This window comes from Triturus cristatus, chromosome 1_1, assembly GCF_964204655.1.
Source record: "Triturus cristatus chromosome 1_1, aTriCri1.1, whole genome shotgun sequence".
Taxonomy (NCBI): Eukaryota; Metazoa; Chordata; class Amphibia; order Caudata; family Salamandridae; genus Triturus; species Triturus cristatus.
Window position 1 is genome coordinate 712,732,949 of NC_140579.1, and position 20,496 is coordinate 712,753,444.

Consider the following 20,496-nt stretch of genomic DNA (forward strand, 5'->3'; position numbering starts at 1 on the left):
ACATCCACAAGCATCAGACATCAGGCATCAAACATCCACAAGCATCAGACATCAGGCATCAAACATCCACAAGCATCAGACATCAGGCAACACACATCCACAAGCATCAGGCATCAGACATCAGACATCAGACATTCACAAACATCAGGCATCAGACATCAGGCATCAGACATCCACAAACATCAGGCATCAGACATCCACAAACATCAAGCATCAGACATCCTGCATCAGACATCATGCGTCAGACATCAGGTGTCAGACATCATGCATCAGACATCCACAAATATCAGACATAAGGCATCAGACAGCCACAAGCATCAGACATCCACAAGCATCAGACATCAGGAATCAAACATCCACAAGCATCAGACATCCACAAGCATCAGTCATCATGCATCAGACATCAGGCAACACACATCCACAAGCATCAGACATCGGGCATCAGACATCAGGCATCAGACTTCCACAAGCATCAAGCATCAGACATCAGGCATCAGACATCCACAAGCATCAGACATCAGGTATCAGACATCAGGCAACACACATCCACAAGCATCAGGCATCAGACATCCACAGGCATCAGACATCAGGAATCAGACATCAGGCATCAGGCATAAGACATTCATAAGCATCAGGCATCAGACATCCACAAGCATCAGACATCATGCATCAGACATCAGGTGTCAGACATCATGCATCAGACATCCACAAGCATCAGACATCAGGCATCAGACAGCCACAAGCATCAGGCATCAGACATCCACAAGCATCAAACATCAGGCATTAGACATCCACAAGCATCAGACATCAGGAATCAGACATCAGGTATCAGACATCAGGCATAAGACATCAGGCCTCCGACATCAGACATCCACAAGTATCAGACATCTACAAGCATCAGACGTTAGACATCAGGCATCAGACATCAGACATCAGGCATCAGACATCCACAAACATCAGACTTCAAGCATCAGACATCCACAAGCATCAGACATCAGGCATCAGACATCATGCATCAGACATCATGCATCAGACATCATGCATGAGACATCCACAAGCATCAGACATCAGGCATCAAACATCCACAAGCATCAGGCATCATGCATCAGACATCAGGCAACACACATCCACAAGCATCAGGCATCAGACATCCACAAGCATCAGACATCATGCATCAGACATCAGGCAACAAATCCACAAGCATCAGACATCAAACATCGGGCATCAGACATCAGGCATCAGACATCCACAAGCATCGGACATCAGACATCCACAAGCATCAGACATCAGGCACCAGACATCAGCCATCAGGCATAAGACATCCACAAGCATCAGACATCAGGCATCAGACATCCACAAGCAACAGACATCATGCATCAGACATCAGGCAACATACATCCACAAGAATCAGACATCAAACATCAGGCACCAGACATCAGCCATCAGGCATAAGACATCCACAAGCATCAGGCATCAGACATCCACAAGCAACAGACATCAGACATCAGGCATCAGACATCCACAAGCATCAGGCATCAGACATCTACAAGCATCAGACATCAGGCATCAGACATCAGGCACCAGACATCCACAAGCATCAGACATCCACAAGCATCATGCATGAGGCATCAGACATCCACAAGCATCAGACATCATGCATCAGACATCATGCATCAGACATCATGCATCAGACATCAGGTGTCAGACATCATGCATCAGACATCCACAAGCATCAACATCAGGCATCAGACAGCCACAAGCATCAGACATCAGGCATCAGACATCCACAAGCATCAGACATCAGGAATCAGACATCAGGTATCACACATCAGGCCTCAGACATCAGACATCCACAAGTATCAGACATCTACAAGCATCAGACATTAAGACATCAGACATCATGCATCAGACATCAGACATCCACAAACATCAGACATCCACAAGCATCAGACATCATGCATCAGACATCAGGCAACACACATCCACAAGCATCAGGCATCAGACATCAAACATCCGGCATCAGACATCAGGCATCAGACATCCACAAGCATCAGACATCAGGCACCAGACATCAGCCATCAGGCATAAGACATCCACAAGCATCAGGCATCAGACATCCACAAGCAACAGACATCAGACATCAGGCAACATACATCCACAATAATCAGGCATCAGACATCAAACATCAGGCATCAGACATACACAAGCATCAGGCATCAGACATCCACAAGCGTCAGGCATCAGGCATCCGACATCAGGCATCCGACATCAGGCATCAGACATCAGGCACCAGACATCCACAAGCATCAGACATCCACAAGCATCAGGCATCAGACATCTGGCATCAGACATCCACAGGCATCAGACATCAGGCACCAGACATCCACAAGCATCAGACATCCACAAGCATCAGACATCAGGCATCAGACATCCACAAACATCAGACATCAAGCATCAGACATCCACAAGCATCAGGCATCAGACATCATGCATCAGACATCATGCATGAGACATCCACAAGCATCAGACATCAGGCATCAAACATCCACAAGCATCAGACATCAGGCATCAAACATCCACAAGCATCAGACATCAGGCAACACACATCCACAAGCATCAGGCATCAGACATCAGACATCAGACATTCACAAACATCAGGCATCAGACATCAGGCATCAGACATCCACAAACATCAGGCATCAGACATCCACAAACATCAAGCATCAGACATCCTGCATCAGACATCATGCGTCAGACATCAGGTGTCAGACATCATGCATCAGACATCCACAAGCATCAGACATAAGGCATCAGACAGCCACAAGCATCAGACATCCACAAGCATCAGACATCAGGAATCAAACATCCACAAGCATCAGACATCCACAAGCATCAGTCATCATGCATCAGACATCAGGCAACACACATCCACAAGCATCAGACATCGGGCATCAGACATCAGGCATCAGACTTCCACAAGCATCAAGCATCAGACATCAGGCATCAGACATCCACAAGCATCAGACATCAGGTATCAGACATCAGGCAACACACATCCACAAGCATCAGGCATCAGACATCCACAGGCATCAGACATCAGGAATCAGACATCAGGCATCAGGCATAAGACATTCATAAGCATCAGGCATCAGACATCCACAAGCATCAGACATCATGCATCAGACATCAGGTGTCAGACATCATGCATCAGACATCCACAAGCATCAGACATCAGGCATCAGACAGCCACAAGCATCAGGCATCAGACATCTACAAGCATCAAACATCAGGCATTAGACATCCACAAGCATCAGACATCAGGAATCAGACATCAGGTATCAGACATCAGGCATAAGACATCAGGCCTCCGACATCAGACATCCACAAGTATCAGACATCTACAAGCATCAGACGTTAGACATCAGGCATCAGACATCAGACATCAGGCATCAGACATCCACAAACATCAGACTTCAAGCATCAGACATCCACAAGCATCAGACATCAGGCATCAGACATCATGCATCAGACATCATGCATGAGACATCCACAAGCATCAGACATCAGGCATCAAACATCCACAAGCATCAGGCATCATGCATCAGACATCAGGCAACACACATCCACAAGCATCAGGCATCAGACATCCACAAGCATCAGACATCATGCATCAGACATCAGGCAACAAATCCACAAGCATCAGACATCAAACATCGGGCATCAGACATCAGGCATCAGACATCCACAAGCATCGGACATCAGACATCCACAAGCATCAGACATCAGGCACCAGACATCAGCCATCAGGCATAAGACATCCACAAGCATCAGACATCAGGCATCAGACATCCACAAGCAACAGACATCATGCATCAGACATCAGGCAACATACATCCACAAGAATCAGACATCAAACATCAGGCACCAGACATCAGCCATCAGGCATAAGACATCCACAAGCATCAGGCATCAGACATCCACAAGCAACAGACATCAGACATCAGGCATCAGACATCCACAAGCATCAGGCATCAGACATCTACAAGCATCAGACATCAGGCATCAGACATCAGGCACCAGACATCCACAAGCATCAGACATCCACAAGCATCATGCATGAGGCATCAGACATCCACAAGCATCAGACATCATGCATCAGACATCATGCATCAGACATCATGCATCAGACATCAGGTGTCAGACATCATGCATCAGACATCCACAAGCATCAACATCAGGCATCAGACAGCCACAAGCATCAGACATCAGGCATCAGACATCCACAAGCATCAGACATCAGGAATCAGACATCAGGTATCACACATCAGGCCTCAGACATCAGACATCCACAAGTATCAGACATCTACAAGCATCAGACATTAAGACATCAGACATCATGCATCAGACATCAGACATCCACAAACATCAGACATCCACAAGCATCAGACATCATGCATCAGACATCATGCATGAGACATCAGGCATCAAACATCCACAAGCATCAGACATCATGCATCAGACATCAGACATCAGGTGTCAGACATCCACACGCATCATATATCAGGCATCAGACAGCCACAAGCATCAGACATCCACAAGCATCAGACATCAGGAATCAAACATCCACAAGCATCAGACATCCACAAGCATCAGACATCATGCATCAGACATCAGGCAACACACATCCACAAGCATAAGGCATCAGACATCAAACATCGGGCATCAGACATCAGGCATCAGACTTCCACAAGCATCAGGCATCAGACATCAGGTGTCAGACATCAGGCAACACACATCCACAAGCATCAGACATCAGACATCCACAAGCATCAGACATCAGGAATCAGACATCAGGCACCAGACATCCACAAGCATCAGGCATCAGACATTCACAAGCATCAGACATCAGGCATCAGACATCCACAAGCATCAGACATCCACAAGCATCAGACATCATGCATCAGACATCATGCATCAGACATCAGGTGTCAGACATCATTTATCAGACATCCACAAGCATCAGACATCAGGCATCAGACAGCCACAAGCATCAGACATCAGGCATCAGACATCCACAAGCATCAAACATCAGGCATTAGACATCCACAAGCATCAGACATCAAACATCAGGCATCAGGTATCAGGCATCAGACATCAGGCCTCAGACATCAGACATCCACAAGTATCAGACATCTACAAGCATCAGACATTAAGACATCAGACATCATGCATCAGACATCAGACATCCACAAACATCAGACATCAAGCATCAGACATCCACAAGCATCAGACATCATGCATCAGACATCATGCATGAGACATCAGGCATCAAACATCCACAAGCATCAGACATCATGCATCAGACATCAGGCAACACACATCCACAAGCATCAGGCATCAGACATCCACAAGCATCATGCATCAGACATCATGCATCAGACATCAGGTGTCAGACATCCACAAGCATCATATATCAGGCATCAGACAGCCACAAGCATCAGACATCCACAAGCATCAGACATCAGGAATCAAACATCCACAAGCATCAGACATCCACAAGCATCAGACATCATGCATCAGACATCAGGCAACACACATCCACAAGCATAAGGCATCAGACATCAAACATCGGGCATCAGGCATCAGACTTCCACAAGCATCAGGCATCAGACATCAGGTGTCAGACATCATGCATCAGACATCAGGCAACACACATCCACAAGCATCAGACATCAAGAATCAGACATCAGGCACCAGACATCCACAAGCATCAGGCATCAGACATTCACAAGCATCAGACATCAGGCATCAGACATCCACAAGCATCAGACATCCACAAGCATCAGACATCATGCATCAGACATCATGCATCAGACATCAGGTGTCAGACATCATTTATCAGACATCCACAAGCATCAGACATCAGGCCTCAGACAGCCACAAGCATCAGACATCAGGCATCAGATATCCACAAGCATCAAACATCAGGCATTAGACATCCACAAGCATCAGACATCAGGAATCAGACATCAGGTATCAGGCATAAGACATCAGGCCTCAGACATCAGACATCCACAAGTATCAGACATCAGGCATCAGACATCCACAAACATCAGACATCAAGCATCAGACATCCACAAGCATCAGACATCAGACATCATGCATGAGACATCAGACATCAAACATCCACAAGCATCAGACATCATGCCTCAGACATCAGGCAACACACATCCACAAGCATCAGACATCCACAAGCATCAGACATCATGCATCAGACATCAGGCAACACACATCCACAAGCATCAGGCATCAGGCATCAGACATCAAACATCGGGCATCAGACATCAGGCATCAGACATCCACAAGCATCGGACATCAGGCATCAGACAGCCACAAGCATCAGACATCAGGCATCAGACATCCACAAGCATCAAACATCAGGCATTAGACATCCACAAGCATCAGACATCAGGAATCAGACATCAGGTATCAGGCATAAGACATCAGGCCTCAGACATCAGACATCCACAAGTATCAGACATCAGACATCAGGCATCAGACATCCACGAACATCAGACATCAAGCATCAGACATCCACAAGCATCAGACATCATGCATGAGACATCCACAAGCATCAGACATCAGACATCAAACATCCACAAGCATCAGACATCATGCCTCAGACATCAGGCAACACACATCCACAAGCATCAGACATCCACAAGCATCAGACATCATGCATCAGACATCAGGCAACACACATCCACAAGCATCAGGCATCAGACATCAAACATCGGGCATCAGACATCAGGCATCAGACATCCACAAGCATCAGACATCAGGCACCAGACATCAGCCATCAGGCATAAGACATCCACAAGCATCAGGCATCAGACATCCACAAGCAACAGACATCAGACATCAGGCAACATACATCCACAATAATCAGGCATCAGACATCAAACATCAGGCATCAGACATACACAAGCATCAGGCATCAGACATCCACAAGCGTCAGGCATCAGGCATCCGACATCAGGCATCCGACATCAGGCATCAGACATCAGGCACCAGACATCCACAAGCATCAGACATCCACAAGCATCAGGCATCAGACATCTGGCATCAGACATCCACAGGCATCAGACATCAGGCACCAGACATCCACAAGCATCAGACATCCACAAGCATCAGACATCAGGCATCAGACATCCACAAACATCAGACATCAAGCATCAGACATCCACAAGCATCAGGCATCAGACATCATGCATCAGACATCATGCATGAGACATCCACAAGCATCAGACATCAGGCATCAAACATCCACAAGCATCAGACATCAGGCATCAAACATCCACAAGCATCAGACATCAGGCAACACACATCCACAAGCATCAGGCATCAGACATCAGACATCAGACATTCACAAACATCAGGCATCAGACATCAGGCATCAGACATCCACAAACATCAGGCATCAGACATCCACAAACATCAAGCATCAGACATCCTGCATCAGACATCATGCGTCAGACATCAGGTGTCAGACATCATGCATCAGACATCCACAAGCATCAGACATCAGGCATCAGACAGCCACAAGCATCAGACATCCACAAGCATCAGACATCAGGAATCAAACATCCACAAGCACCAGACATCCACAAGCATCAGTCATCATGCATCAGACATCAGGCAACACACATCCACAAGCATCAGACATCGGGCATCAGACATCAGGCATCAGACTTCCACAAGCATCAAGCATCAGACATCAGGCATCAGACATCCACAAGCATCAGACATCAGGTATCAGACATCAGGCAACACACATCCACAAGCATCAAGCATCAGACATCCACAGGCATCAGACATCAGGAATCAGACATCAGGCATCAGGCATCAGACATTCATAAGCATCAGGCATCAGACATCCACAAGCATCAGACATCATGCATCAGACATCAGGTGTCAGACATCATGCATCAGACATCCACAAGCATCAGACATCAGGCATCAGACAGCCTAAAGCATCAGGCATCAGACATCCACAAGCATCAAACATCAGGCATTAGACATCCACAAGCATCAGACATCAGGAATCAGACATCAGGTATCAGACATCAGGCATAAGACATCAGGCCTCCGACATCAGACATCCACAAGTATCAGACATCTACAAGCATCAGACATTAGACATCAGGCATCAGACATCAGACATCAGGCATCAGACATCCACAAACATCAGACTTCAAGCATCAGACATCCACAAGCATCAGACATCAGGCATCAGACATCATGCATCAGACATCATGCATGAGACATCCACAAGCATCAGACATCAGGCATCAAACATCCACAAGCATCAGGCATCATGCATCAGACATCAGGCAACACACATCCACAAGCATCAGGCATCAGACATCCACAAGCATCAGACATCATGCATCAGACATCAGGCAACAAATCCACAAGCATCAGACATCAAACATCGGGCATCAGACATCAGGCATCAGACATCCACAAGCATCGGACATCAGACATCCACAAGCATCAGACATCAGGCACCAGACATCAGCCATCAGGCATAAGACATCCACAAGCATCAGACATCAGGCATCAGACATCCACAAGCAACAGACATCATGCATCAGACATCAGGCAACATACATCCACAAGAATCAGACATCAAACATCAGGCACCAGACATCAGCCATCGGGCATAAGACATCCACAAGCATCAGGCATCAGACATCCACAAGCAACAGACATCAGACATCAGGCATCAGACATCCACAAGCATCAGGCATCAGACATCCACAAGCATCAGACATCAGGCATCAGACATCAGGCACCAGACATCCACAAGCATCAGACATCCACAAGCATCATGCATGAGGCATCAGACATCCACAAGCATCAGACATCATGCATCAGACATCATGCATCAGACATCAGGTGTCAGACATCATGAATCAGACATCCACAAGCATCAACATCAGGCATCAGACAGCCACAAGCATCAGACATCAGGCATCAGACATCCACAAGCATCAGACATCAGGAATCAGACATCAGGTATCACACATCAGGCCTCAGACATCAGACATCCACAAGTATCAGACATCTACAAGCATCAGACATTAAGACATCAGACATCATGCATCAGACATCAGACATCCACAAACATCAGACATCTACAAGCATCGGACATCATGCATCAGACATCATGCATGAGACATCAGGCATCAAACATCCACAAGCATCAGACATCATGCATCAGACATCAGACATCAGGTGTCAGACATCCACACGCATCATATATCAGGCATCAGACAGCCACAAGCATCAGACATCCACAAGCATCAGACATCAGGAATCAAACATCCACAAGCATCAGACATCCACAAGCATCAGACATCATGCATCAGACATCAGGCAACACACATCCACAAGCATAAGGCATCAGACATCAAACATCGGGCATCAGACATCAGGCATCAGACTTCCACAAGCATCAGGCATCAGACATCCACAAGCATCAGACATCATGCATCAGACATCAGACATCAGGTGTCAGACATCCACAAGCATCATATATCAGGCATCAGACAGCCACAAGCATCAGACATCCACAAGCATCAGGCATCAGACATCAGGTGTCAGACATCAGGCAACACACATCCACAAGCATCAGACATCAGACATCCACAAGCATCAGACATCAGGAATCAGACATCAGGCACCAGACATCCACAAGCATCAGGCATCAGACATTCACAAGCATCAGACATCAGGCATCAGACATCCACAAGCATCAGACATCCACAAGCATCAGACATCATGCATCAGACATCATGCATCAGACATCAGGTGTCAGACATCATTTATCAGACATCCACAAGCATCAGACATCAGGCATCAGACAGCCACAAGCATCAAACATCAGGCATTAGACATCCACAAGCATCAGACATCAAACATCAGGCATCAGGTATCAGGCATAAGACATCAGGCCTCAGACATCAGACATCCACAAGTATCAGACATCAGGCATCAGACATCCACAAACATCAGACATCAAGCATCAGACATCCACAAGCATCAGACATCAGACATCATGCATGAGACATCAGACATCAAACATCCACAAGCATCAGACATCATGCCTCAGACATCAGGCAACACACATCCACAAGCATCAGACATCATGCATCAGACATCAGGCAACACACATCCACAAGCATCAGGCATCAGACATCAAACATTGGGCATCAGACATCAGGCATCAGATATCCACAAGCATCGGACATCAGGCATCAGACAGCCACAAGCATCAGACATCAAGCATCAGACATCCACAAGCATCAAACATCAGGCATTAGACATCCACAAGCATCAGACATCAGGAATCAGACATCAGGTATCAGGCATAAGACATCAGGCCTCAGACATCAGACATCCACAAGTATCAGACATCAGACATCAGGCATCAGACATCCACAAACATCAGACATCAAGCATCAGACATCCACAAGCATCAGACATCAGACATCATGCATGAGACATCCACAAGCATCAGACATCAGGCATCAAACATCCACAAGCATCAGACATCAGGCAACACACATCCACAAGCATCAGACATCCACAAGCATCAGACATCATGCATCAGACATCAGGCAACACACATCCTTAAGCATCAGGCATCAGACATCAAACATCGGGCATCAGACATCAGGCATCAGACATCCACAAGCATCAGACATCAGGCACCAGACATCAGCCATCAGGCATAAGACATCCACAAGCATCAGGCATCAGACATCCACAAGCAACAGACATCAGACATCGGGCAACATACATCCACAAGCATCAGGCATCAGACTTCAAACATCAGGCATCAGACATACACAAGCATCAGGCATCAGACATCCACAAGCGTCAGGCATCAGACATCAGGCATCCGACATCAGGCATCCGACATCAGGCATCAGACATCAGGCACCAGACATCCACAAGCATCAGACATCCACAAGCATCAGGCATCAGACATCTGGCATCAGACATCCACAGGCATCAGACATCAGGCACCAGACATCCACAAGCATCAGACATCCACAAGCATCAGACATCAGGCATCAGACATCCACAAACATCAGACATCAAGCATCAGACATCCACCAGCATCAGGCATCAGACATCATGCATCAGACATCATGCATGAGACATCCACAAGCATCAGACATCAGGCATCAAACATCCACAAGCATCAGACATCAGGCATCAAACATCCACAAGCATCAGACATCAGGCAATACACATCCACAAGCATCAGGCATCAGACATCAGACATCAGACATTCACAAACATCAGGCATCAGACATCAGGCATCAGACATCCACAAACATCAGGCATCAGGCATCAGACATCCACAAACATCAGGCATCAGACATCCTGCATCAGACATCATGCATCAGACATCAGGTGTCAGACATCATGCATCAGACATCAGGCAACACACATCCACAAGCATCATACATCGGGCATCAGACATCAGGCATCAGACTTCCACAAGCATCAAGAATCAGACATCAGGCATCAGACATCCACAAGCATCAGACATCAGGTATCAGACATCAGGCAACACACATCCACAAGCATCAGGCATCAGACATCCACAGGCATCAACATCAGGCATCAGACAGCCACAAGCATCAGACATCAGGCATCAGACAGCCACAAGCATCAGACATCCACAAGCATCAGACATCAGGAATCAAACATCCACAAGCATCAGACATCCACAAGCATCAGACATCATGCATCAGACATCAGGCAACACACATCCACAAGCATAAGGCATCAGACATCAAACATCAAACATCGAGCATCATACATCAGGCATCAGACTTCCACAAGCATCAGGCATCAGACATCAGGTGTCAGACATCATGCATCAGACTTCAGGCAACACACATCCACAAGCATCAGACATCAGACATCCACAAGCATCAGACATCAGGAATCAGACATCAGACATCAGGCACCAAACATCCACAAGCATCAGGCATCAGACATTCACAAGCATCAGACATCAGGCATCAGACATCCACAAGCATCAGACATCCACAAGCATCAGACATCATGCATCAGACATCAGGTGTCAGACATCATGCATCAGACATCCACAAGCATCAGGCATCAGACAGCCACAAGCATCAGACATCAGGCATCAGACATCCACAAGCATCAGACATCAGGCATCAAACATCCACAAGCATCAGACATCATGCATCAGAAATCAGGCAACACACATCCACAAGCATCAGGCATCAGACATCCACAAGCATCGTACATCAGGCATCAGACATCCACAAGCAAAAGACATCATGCATCAGACATCAGGCAACATACATCCACAAGCATCAGACATCAAACATCAGGCATCAGACATCCACAAGCATCAGGCATCAGACATCCACAAGCATCAGGCATCAGACATCAGGCATCCACAAGCATCAGACATCCACAAGCATCAGGCATTCGACATCAGACATCAGGCACCAGACATCAACAAGCATCAGGCATCAGACATCTGGCATCAGACATCCACAGGCATCAGACATCAGGCACCAGACATCCACAAGCATCAGACATCCACAAGCATCAGACATCAAGCATCAGACATCCACAAGCATCATGCATCAGACATCAGGCATCAGACATCATGCATCAGACATCATGCATGAGACATCCACAAGCATCAGACATCAGGCATCAGACATCCACAAGCATCAGACATCCACAAGCATCATGCATGAGGCATCAGACATCCACAAGCATCAGACATCATGCATCAGACATCATGCATCAGACATCATGCATCAGACATCATGCATCAGACATCAGGTGTCAGACATCATGCATCAGACATCCACAAGCATCAACATCAGGCATCAGACAGCCACAAGCATCAGACATCAGGCATCAGACATCCACAAGCATCAGACATCAGGAATCAGACATCAGGTATCACACATCAGGCCTCAGACATCAGACAGCCACAAGCATCAGACATCCACAAGCATCAGACATCAGGAATCAAACATCCACAAGCATCAGACATCCACAAGCATCAGACATCATGCATCAGACATCAGGCAACACACATCCACAAGCATAAGGCATCAGACATCAAACATCGGGCTTCAGACATCAGGCATCAGACTTCCACAAGCATCAGGCATCAGACATCCACAAGCATCAGACATCATGCATCAGACATCAGACATCAGGTGTCAGACATCCACAAGCATCATATATCAGGCATCAGACAGCCACAAGCATCAGACATCCACAAGCATCAGACATCAGGAATCAAACATCCACAAGCATCAGACATCCACAAGCATCAGACATCATGCATCAGACATCAGGCAACACACATCCACAAGCATAAGGCATCAGACATCAAACATCGGGCATCAGACATCAGGCATCAGACTTCCACAAGCATCAGGCATCAGACATCAGGTGTCAGACATCATGCATCAGACATCAGGCAACACACATCCACAAGCATCAGACATCAGACATCCACAAGCATCAGACATCAGGAATCAGACATCAGGCACCAGACATCCACAAGCATCAGGCATCAGACATTCACAAGCATCAGACATCAGGCATCAGACATCCACAAGCATCAGACATCCACAAGCATCAGACATCATGCATCAGACATCATGCATCAGACATCAGGTGTCAGACATCATTTATCAGACATCCACAAGCATCAGACATCAGGCATCAGACAGCCACAAGCATCAGACATCAGGCATCAGACATCCACAAGCATCAAACATCAGGCATTAGACATCCACAAGCATCCGACATCAAACATCAGGCATCAGGTATCAGGCATAAGACATCAGGCCTCAGACATCAGACATCCACAAGTATCAGACATCAGGCATCAGACATCCACAAACATCAGACATCAAGCATCAGACATCCACAAGCATCAGACATCAGACATCATGCATGAGACATCAGACATCAAACATCCACAAGCATCAGACATCATGCCTCAGACATCAGGCAACACACATCCACAAGCATCAGACATCATGCATCAGACATCAGGCAACACACATCCACAAGCATCAGGCATCAGGCATCAGACATCAAACATTGGGCATCAGACATCAGGCATCAGACATCCACAAGCATCGGACATCAGGCATCAGACAGCCACAAGCATCAGACATCAAGCATCAGACATCCACAAGCATCAAACATCAGGCATTAGACATCCACAAGCATCAGACATCAGGAATCAGACATCAGGTATCAGGCATAAGACATCAGGCCTCAGACATCAGACATCCACAAGTATCAGACATCAGACATCAGGCATCAGACATCCACAAACATCAGACATCAAGCATCAGACATCCACAAGCATCAGACATCAGACATCATGCATGAGACATCCACAAGCATCAGACATCAGGCATCAAACATCCACAAGCATCAGACATCAGGCAATACACATCCACAAGCATCAGACATCCACAAGCATCAGACATCATGCATCAGACATCAGGCAACACACATCCACAAGCATCAGGCATCAGACATCAAATATCGGGCATCAGACATCAGGCATCAGACATCCACAAGCATCAGACATCAGGCACCAGACATCAGCCATCAGGCATAAGACATCCACAAGCATCAGGCATCAGACATCCACAAGCAACAGACATCAGACATCAGGCAACATACATCCATAAGCATCAGGCATCAGACATCAAACATCAGGCATCAGACATACACAAGCATCAGGCATCAGACATCCACAAGCGTCAGGCATCTGACATCAGGCATCTGACATCAGGCATCCGACATCAGGCATCAGACATCAGGCACCAGACATCCACAAGCATCAGACATCCACAAGCATCAGGCATCAGACATCTGGCATCAGACATCCACAGGCATCAGACATCAGGCACCAGACATCCACAAGCATCAGACATCCACAAGCATCAGACATCAGGCATCAGACATCCACAAACATCAGACATCAAGCATCAGATATCCACCAGCATCAGGCATCAGACATCATGCATCAGACATCATGCATGAGACATCCACAAGCATCAGACATCAGGCATCAAACATCCACAAGCATCAGACATCAGGCAATACACATCCACAAGCATCAGGCATCAGACATCAGACATCAGACATTCACAAACATCAGGCATTAGACATCAGGCATCAGACATCCACAAATATCAGGCATCAGACATCCACAAACATCAGGCATCAGACATCCTGCATCAGACATCATGCGTCAGACATCAGGTGTCAGACATCATGCATCAGACATCAGGAAACACATCCACAAGCATCAGACATCGGGCATCAGACATCAGGCATCAGACTTCCACAAGCATCAGACATCAGGCATCAGACATCCACAAGCATCAGACATCAGGTATCAGACATCAGGCAACACACATCCACAAGCATCAGGCATCAGACATCCACAGGCATCAGACATCAGGAATCAGACATCAGGCATCAGGCATCAGACATTCACAAGCATCAGGCATCAGACATCCACAAGCATCAGACATCATGCATCAGACATCAGGTGTCAGACATCATGCATCAGACATCCACAAGCATCAGACATCAGGCATCAGACAGCCACAAGCATCAGGCATCAGACATCCACAAGCATCAAACATCAGGCATTAGACATCCACAAGCATCAGACATCAGGAATCAGACATCAGGTATCAGACATCAGGCATAAGACATCAGGCCTCTGACATCAGACATCCACAAGTATCAGACATCTACAAGCATCAGACATTAGACATCAGGCATCAGACATCATGCATCAGGCATCAGACATCAAGCATCAGACATCCACAAACATCAGACTTCAAGCATCAGACATCCACAAGCATCAGACATCAGGCATCAGACATCATGCATCAGACATCATGCATGAGACATCCACAAGCATCAGACATCAGGCATCAAACATCCACAAGCATCAGACATCATGCATCAGACATCAGGCAACACACATCCACAAGCATCAGACATCGGGCATCAGACATCAGGCATCAGACTTCCACAAGCATCAAGCATCAGACATCAGGAATCAGACATCCACAAGCATCAGACATCAGGTATCAGACATCAGGCAACACACATCCACAAGCATCAGGCATCAGACATCCACAGGCATCAGACATCAGGAATCAGACATCAGGCATCAGGCATCAGACATTCACAAGCATCAGGCATCAGACATCCACAAGCATCAGACATCATGCATCAGACATCAGGTGTCACACATCATGCATCAGACATCCACAAGCATCAGACATCAGGCATCAGACAGCCACAAGCATCAGGCATCAGACATCCACAAGCATCAAACATCAGGCATTAGACATCCACAAGCATCAGACATCAGGAATCAGACATCAGGTATCAGACATCAGGCATAAGACATCAGGCCTCTGACATCAGACATCCACAAGTATCAGACATCTACAAGCATCAGACATTAGACATCAGGCATCAGGCATCAGACATCAGGCATCAGACATCCATAAACATCAGACTTCAAGCATCAGACATCCACAAGCATCAGACATCAGGCATCAGACATCAGACATCATGCATCAGACATCATGCATGAGACATCCACAAGCATCAGACATCAGGCATCAAACATCCACAAGCATCAGGCATCATGCATCAGACATCAGGCAACACACATCCACAAGCATCAGGTATCAGACATCCACAAGCATCAGACATCATGCATCAGACATCAGGCACCAGACATCCACAAGCATCAGACATCCACAAGCATCAGGCATCAGACATCTGGCATCAGACATCCACAGGCATCAGACATCAGGCACCAGACATCCACAAGCATCAGACATCCACAAGCATCAGACATCAGGCATCAGACATCCACAAACATCAGACATCAAGCATCAGACATCCACAAGCATCAGGCATCAGACATCATGCATCAGACATCATGCATGAGACATCCACAAGCATCAGACATCAGGCATCAAACATCCACAAGCATCAGACATCAGGCATCAAACATCCACAAGCATCAGACATCAGGCAACACACATCCACAAGCATCAGGCATCAGACATCAGACATCAGACATTCACAAACATCAGGCATCAGACATCAGGCATCAGACATCCACAAACATCAGGCATCAGACATCCACAAACATCAAGCATCAGACATCCTGCATCAGACATCATGCGTCAGACATCAGGTGTCAGACATCATGCATCAGACATCCACAAGCATCAGACATCAGGCATCAGACAGCCACAAGCATCAGACATCCACAAGCATCAGACATCAGGAATCAAACATCCACAAGCATCAGACATCCACAAGCATCAGTCATCATGCATCAGACATCAGGCAACACACATCCACAAGCATCAGACATCGGGCATCAGACATCAGGCATCAGACTTCCACAAGCATCAAGCATCAGACATCAGGCATCAGACATCCACAAGCATCAGACATCAGGTATCAGACATCAGGCAACACACATCCACAAGCATCAAGCATCAGACATCCACAGGCATCAGACATCAGGAATCAGACATCAGGCATCAGGCATCAGACATTCATAAGCATCAGGCATCAGACATCCACAAGCATCAGACATCATGCATCAGACATCAGACATCAGGTGTCAGACATCCACAAGCATCATATATCAGGCATCAGACAGCCACAAGCATCAGACATCCACAAGCATCAGACATCAGGAATCAAACATCCACAAGCATCAGACATCCACAAGCATCAGACATCAGGCATCAGACAGCCTAAAGCATCAGGCATCAGACATCCACAAGCATCAAACATCAGGCATTAGACATCCACAAGCATCAGACATCAGGAATCAGACATCAGGTATCAGACATCCACAAGCGTCAGGCATCAGGCATCCGACATCCGACATCAGGCATCCGACATCAGGCATCAGACATCAGGCACCAGACATCCACAAGCATCAGACATCCACAAGCATCAGGCATCAGACATCAGGCCTCCGACATCAGACATCCACAAGTATCAGACATCTACAAGCATCAGACATTAGACATCAGGCATCAGACATCAGACATCAGGCATCAGACATCCACAAACATCAGACTTCAAGCATCAGACATCCACAAGCATCAGACATCAGGCATCAGACATCATGCATCAGACATCATGCATGAGACATCCACAAGCATCAGACATCAGGCATCAAACATCCACAAGCATCAGGCATCATGCATCAGACATCAGGCAACACACATCCACAAGCATCAGGCATCAGACATCCACAAGCATCAGACATCATGCATCAGACATCAGGCAACAAATCCACAAGCATCAGACATCAAACATCGGGCATCAGACATCAGGCCTCAGACATCCACAAGCATCGGACATCAGACATCCACAAGCATCAGACATCAGGCACCAGACATCAGCCATCAGGCATAAGACATCCACAAGCATCAGACATCAGGCATCAGACATCCACAAGCAACAGACATCATGCATCAGACATCAGGCAACATACATCCACAAGAATCAGACATCAAACATCAGGCACCAGACATCAGCCATCAGGCATAAGACATCCACAAGCATCAGGCATCAGACATCCACAAGCAACAGACATCAGACATCAGGCATCAGACATCCACAAGCATCAGGCATCAGACATCCACAAGCATCAGACATCAGGCATCAGACATCAGGCACCAGACATCCACAAGCATCAGACATCCACAAGCATCATGCATGAGGCATCAGACATCCACAAGCATCAGACATCATGCATCAGACATCATGCATCAGACATCATGCATCAGACATCAGGTGTCAGACATCATGCATCAGACATCCACAAGCATCAACATCAGGCATCAGACAGCCACAAGCATCAGACATCAGGCATCAGACATCCACAAGCATCAGACATCAGGAATCAGACATCAGGTATCACACATCAGGCCTCAGACATCAGACATCCACAAGTATCAGACATCTACAAGCATCAGACATTAAGACATCAGACATCATGCATCAGACATCAGACATCCACAAACATCAGACATCCACAAGCATCAGACATCATGCATCAGACATCATGCATGAGACATCAGGCATCAAACATCCACAAGCATCAGACATCATGCATCAGACATCAGACATCAGGTGTCAGACATCCACACGCATCATATATCAGGCATCAGACAGCCACAAGCATCAGACATCCACAAGCATCAGACATCAGGAATCAAACATCCACAAGCATCAGACATCCACAAGCATCAGACATCATGCATCAGACATCAGGCAACACACATCCACAAGCATAAGGCATCAGACATCAAACATCGGGCATCAGACATCAGGCATCAGACTTCCACAAGCATCAGGCATCAGACATCCACAAGCATCAGACATCATGCATCAGACATCAGACATCAGGTGTCAGACATCCACAAGCATCATATATCAGGCATCAGACAGCCACAAGCATCAGACATCCACAAGCATCAGACATCAGGAATCAAACATCCACAAGCATCAGACATCCACAAGCATCAGACATCATGCATCAGACATCAGGCAACACACATCCACAAGCATAAGGCATCAGACATCAAACATCGGGCATCAGACATCAGGCATCAGACTTCCACAAGCATCAGGCATCAGACATCAGGTGTCAGACATCAGGCAACACACATCCACAAGCATCAGACATCAGACATCCACAAGCATCAGACATCAGGAATCAGACATCAGGCACCAGACATCCACAAGCATCAGGCATCAGACATTCACAAGCATCAGACATCAGGCATCAGACATCCACAAGCATCAGACATCCACAAGCATCAGACATCATGCATCAGACATCATGCATCAGACATCAGGTGTCAGACATCATTTATCAGACATCCACAAGCATCAGACATCAGGCATCAGACAGCCACAAGCATCAGACATCAGGCATCAGACATCCACAAGCATCAAACATCAGGCATTAGACATCCACAAGCATCAGACATCAAACATCAGGCATCAGGTATCAGGCATAAGACATCAGGCCTCAGACATCAGACATCCACAAGTATCAGACATCAGGCATCAGACATCCACAAACATCAGACATCAAGCATCAGACATCCACAAGCATCAGACATCAGACATCATGCATGAGACATCAGACATCAAACATCCACAAGCATCAGACATCATGCCTCAGACATCAGGCAACACACATCCACAAGCATCAGACATCATGCATCAGACATCAGGCAACACACATCCACAAGCATCAGGCATCAGACATCAAACATTGGGCATCAGACATCAGGC